The following is a 5,495-nucleotide window of genomic DNA, read 5'->3' on the forward strand; positions in this document are numbered from 1 at the left end:
TGGCTAGCTTTTTGTTTGCTGCAGTTACCCTTAAACAAGGTTCACATCGTCCCACGCCCATACCCACGCCCACGCCCACTCCCACTCCAATTCCTGTTGATCCTGAGCCTTCAGCCGGGGCCAGTAAATTGCATTTTCACGCCCAGCTGCATGGCAGACGCAAACGCAAACGCATCGCATCGCATCCAACATCTAGCCCGGCATCAGACTCATCCACATCCACGTCCTCGTCATCATCATCATCATCGTCATGCTCATCGTCATCTTCATCATTGAATGCCCTTTTTTTCGGCTTGTTTCCTTGTCTGTCTGTCTGTTTGGCTGGCGGATGGTGAATTGCCCTGATTCGTTTTCATTTCATGACCATTATTTCCACTATAGCACGGCTGACCCGGAGAATTCTAACGGCCATTGTCCCGGGCCAGATATTTCTGTTGCTAAACTCATTTGCATGATTTCTGGTTGCGCTCTTTTCCTTTATTTCCAGTTTCATTACGCTCGCCTACCAAGATAACAACAACAAAAAAATAAACCAAATATTCGATGAGTTTTCCAAGTCGATGTACGATTTCGGTTCGTTTATTTTCCGGCAACTTTGTAATTTATAAGGCAGCATACTTTCGCTCCAACTGTAAACTGAGAAGTTTATAAGGGCAGATGAACAAAACGGACGGGTATAAAATTAGGCACAGCTAAAGCAGATTATCTTATAAGGAATTCTTCAATCAATATCAAGAATTTTATTTTAATAAAATTTCCTTTTAATAAACAATCGCATATTGAAATAAATATTGACATGCGAAATCCTTATGCAAGAAAATAAAGGACTTGTACAAAGCTTTCTTATAAGAAAGTCTATAATAAATAAATCTATCTCAATATTATGATTATGATTTCTTTTTTTTTTTTTTAATTCTTCAATATATAATAATTATGATTAATAAATTAAAATTATGATCAAAAAATGAAAGTCTTTAACCTAATATTTCACTTCGCATGTTGAAATAAATATTGACATGCGCAATCTATATGCAAGAAAATAAAGGACAGCTACAAAGTAAAGTTCACCTAATGCTGATTTGCTTATAAGAAATTCTTCAATATTTAAATCTATATTAATATTATGATTAAAACATAGAAGTGTTTAACCTACTTTTTCACTTTTAATATATAAAATATTTTATCGCATTTTGAGCTCCCTACAGTCGTCTTTTCCTGTTCCTGTTCCTGTTCTTGTTCCTTACATGCGAAATCTCTATGCAAGCTCTTAATATTTTCAACAATTTAATTGGCGGCATATTCGCACTGCTGGCAAACTTTCTATTGCGATTTCCTGTGCCATAAATCATAGTTAGTTTTTTTGTGTGCGTGTATTTTTTGGAGCCCACGGCTGCTGTCGCTTGGCTGTCAGTTTTGAAGGCCATATCGAGCCGCGAGTCTGGCCACAACCACGAAACCCCACGGCCAGGGAGACAAAGGAGGTGCAGACGCTTCCTACAAATTGGTTGCATTTCCTGGCGTAAAGCTGCCAAAACTGTGGAGCACTGGCCCTAGAGTTGGGCCTCCAACGATGACTCAGCCGCGGGCAATCGTCATTTTTACTTTTGCTGCACTTTTTGTGTAGTCGTTGCAATTTGGTTGCCTTTTCGTTTATTTTAGTTTTTCTTGTCTCTTATACTATTCTTTTTTTTTTTTTGTTTGCTGCATTTGACATTCTGTGACTTTTGCTGGCGCGTAATTTATGTGAGTTGTGCACTACACAGCGCAAAAAAGGAGGCAACTTTAACAACCAGCGACATTATGCGAAAAGACAGTTGCATAGTGCGGACAATAACAACAACAAATGGCTCAACTTGCCGCATAACTTTGTTTGCCGTTGCCCCACATAAGTGGGCAAAAGTACTCGTAAGTAAGTAAGTAGTTTGTCCCCGGCTCCGAGTGCTTTGTATGCCTGTCCAACTGTCTCTCTGTCTGTTTGTTTGCCTGTTTGTTGTTGTCAAGTTGTGTGCGTGTCGCCACATTCGAGTTTCTTGTTATTCATATTCATTAGCGCTCTATTGTGTGCCCTGAAATTGCAATGGGACTCGAAATTTTGTCAACAATTAAATGGCAAGAGAAAAATCCAGCTGCCGCAGTGCAAGTACGCGAGCGATAAGTCGAGTTAATAAGTTCTGCTGTTGGATTAGTAGATTTCTAAAAATGCGCACATTCGAAGCTTAGCTTTCATTTTTCTTGATCTTAGTGTGAATAGCTGGCATAATATTTATCCAAATAATTGGCAAATGGATATATTTAAATATCCAGTTTCAATGAATCTTACACACATCAAGTCGTCTCTGAAAAATCCATCCCCTCAGCCCGGGCGTACTTGACTATTTCCAGAAGGCCTCATTCTTACACATCAAGCCTAGGCAGTAACACCTAAATTCTATTCGTAGTCTCAATTTGCTTTGGTTTTCAGGTAAGCTAAAATAGAAAAATATATTAAATAATTTCGAAATATAATTTTCAGAGCAATCATGTGTTGTGGACCTTGCGGTGGCTGCTGTGGACCCTGCGGCGGCGGATGTTTTGGACCTAATGTTTGCGGTCCGTGCTATGCGACAGGACCCTGCTTCGGTTGCTGCGGCGGCAGTGCCTGTGGCCCTTGCGGTGGTTGTTGCAGCAGCTGTGGACCCTCTTGCTAAATCCGAAATCCCGACTCTACACTATAAAAAATGGTTCTGGGATGCCGGGGGGCTGCACAAACGTATTTTTGGCTTGAAACACAAATCACATTGAAATGCTATCAAATTAAAGGAATGTAAGAATTCGTATAAGCACTTTGAATATAATGTAGTAGGGAGGGGATCTGGTACAATACTTCCTGAAATGTTCAGTAATTCATGCGAGCTTTAAATTGTGACAAAAAACATATAATAGTGGCCACTCTTGTTTACACGTTTTTCATAAATTTATTTAAGCTACAAATAATCACATTACCCTTATTAGATTAACTCGGCAATCTAATTATGCTGGCCTGCTTATGGACGCGCACCTCTGTGTGTGTATAAATGTAAATGTGCCAGGGAAAAATATTTTCTTTTTTATTTGCAAATATAGAAGCGATCCTTAAACTTTCAAATAGAGCTTCAGTTGGATCTCGCCAAAAGTTCGTTATAGAGCCAAAATCGTGCACATTCAGTATTAAGTACTCATGCTAACTGCCATGCAAGGATAACAGTCACCCGGCCACAAAGCGGGAGAGCTGCCAACTTTATTTAACTGTTTGCCAAGCTGTCAAGCACTAGCTAACTGCCACACACACATACACACACACACCACACCCACATAAGTGTTTGGGTATGGAGTTTTTGTTCTGGGTACTGGGTACTGCTCTCTACTCTTCTGCTGCCACTGGCTGTGGTCCTTGCTGTGGTCCTTGTCCCGGTCGGGAGTACAGCGTAAAAGCCAAGAAGGAAACGCGCTACATTTGCGCTCAACGTGTTTGCCTTCAACGTTTCACGCTTCGATTGCCGTACAGCCAAAGCCGGAGTCGAGCCACCTGAGAGCTCAACTGGCACACACACCTTTACATATGTATACAGATACATATTGAGCTACAGATACTGCTGCAGAAATGCGCAGCCACACAAATACAAACACACACATTTTAATCTAGCTGCAGAAAAATGTATTCGTACACCCAGAGCAGCATCAGCGCCGTGTTGGGCGAAATTAAATTTTAAATATTTATAAAGCTGGGGCCAATAAAAGGAATTCGCAATTGGCCTGATTGGCTTTTAATCGCAGCAGACAGTTTTTAATAAATATGCATAACCGGTAAAGCCTCCTCCTCTCACCCACAGCTGGACACGCCCCAAAATTGGCTCAACAGCTAATTTCAATTGGGTTTTTTGTGGGCGGATACGAACAACAGCTCGAACTCGGAACGGATGCTGCATTGTGTTGCGGAAAAGCCAAAAATCAAGTGCAATTTATGGATGCCATAAAATTGCATGGATATGTGGCAACAGCAAGTAGCCGGAGCCAGGCCCTGCGCCTCGAACGGATGCCAGCTGCAGCTGCAGGAGACTAACCCCAGCTGTTACTTATGTAGCACGTAGCTGGCGTATCTCGTAGATACACACACACACACACACAAAATGTTGCCGCTTGGAGTGGGCCTCGCACCGTTCTTCCGGTGACTACATAAGATATCCAATCGGGCAACTGCAATTGCGTAAATCGAACTAGACTGCTAGCCCATAGCTGCATTCTGCATAAGGCAAGCAATCAAAGCTGTCCGGGCAGCCAAATGTCAGCTACCCGAAAGCTGCCGAAACTCCACAGTGCGTGCCATCAATCCCATCATCATCATCGGGAGCAACATCATCATCATGTCGTTGGTTTTATCGTGCAGTTTGTCGCATTGGCTGAGCTGATAAGCAGAACAGCTCGTAATATGCATGCCTGAGTGCCCTGGCACTCCTGGCTCCCGGCTCCCGGCTCCCGGTTCCGGCCTTTTCCACTCGACTCTAGCCAGCGCTTGTTTATTCGCCGGCAAAATTGTGAAATAATGTGCTGCAATCAATTCGCAATACATGTGCTCTTTGCCCACATTCCCCGGTGCAGCGCAAAAATATGTGCACTCAAAAGTTTTGAAGCGGCAGCTGCCACTCTGGAACAACAGCAACAACTCTCTGGCATACCATGATGAATATGTTTACATCAATAACAACAACGAGAAAAAAGGGCTATCTTCGGTATGCCGAAGATTTAATACCCTTTCAGACCAAACCTTTTCATAATGCTCATAGTGGTTTGCCCATATGGATAAGATAGTTTAGCATGCAATAACCTGCATTTCGACCGATCGTTTCTATGGCAGCTACATATATGATATGGGAGTTCGAACCTACTATGGTAGCTATATGAAATAGTTTTCCGAACCAGCTGGTTCCGACAGAAAGAAGCACTTCTGCAAAGTTTCATAATGATAGCTTTAAAACTGAGAGAGACTGACAGATGAACAGATGGACATGTCTATATCGACTCGGCTGTTGATACTGATCAAGAATATACTTAATGGGGTCGGAGATGTCTCTTTCTATGCGTCACACATTTCACGACAAAATTATAATACCCTCTGCATGGGTATAGAAACCCGGGTCAATAATAAAGCGCTGCTCCAACTCGCTCAGCTTCTCTCTATAGCCGATGGCTGCAGCTGCCGATGATGAACACGTCAAAATGAGTTTACTTTGCGGTCTGATGGCAGCGATTGCAGCCAACGACTAGATGCCCCTCCTCGCCCATAAAGTGCTTGACATCCAACCAACGAGGGATTAATCAGGCGCGGGCTCTCGAAATTTAAAAGTGTATCGTGAAGCTATCGCGGGCTCAATTTAAATCGAAAGCTGGCGATCTTTTGGAGGAGGTTATACTAAGGACTTAACGAAAATATTTCATGTTTAGGCTGCGACTCACTTGTCAAAAATTGTAAAAGTTTCTAA

At 42.3% G+C, this 5,495-nt stretch overlaps 1 long non-coding RNA gene across 1 annotated transcript; it reads left to right on the plus strand.

Annotated features, from left to right (window-relative positions):
* Positions 1-2,361: 2,361 nt before the first annotated feature.
* On the plus strand, positions 2,362-2,816 carry LOC115765517. The gene is made up of 2 exons (XR_004018122.1): positions 2,362-2,461; positions 2,513-2,816. It is a non-coding gene; the product is annotated as an uncharacterized LOC115765517 (long non-coding RNA).
* Positions 2,817-5,495: the final 2,679 nt, after the last annotated feature.

The sequence above is a fragment of the Drosophila novamexicana genome, unplaced genomic scaffold (assembly GCF_003285875.2).
Source record: "Drosophila novamexicana strain 15010-1031.04,08,12 unplaced genomic scaffold, DnovRS2.1 tig00000974-arrow-arrow-pilon, whole genome shotgun sequence".
Taxonomy (NCBI): domain Eukaryota; kingdom Metazoa; phylum Arthropoda; class Insecta; order Diptera; family Drosophilidae; genus Drosophila; species Drosophila novamexicana.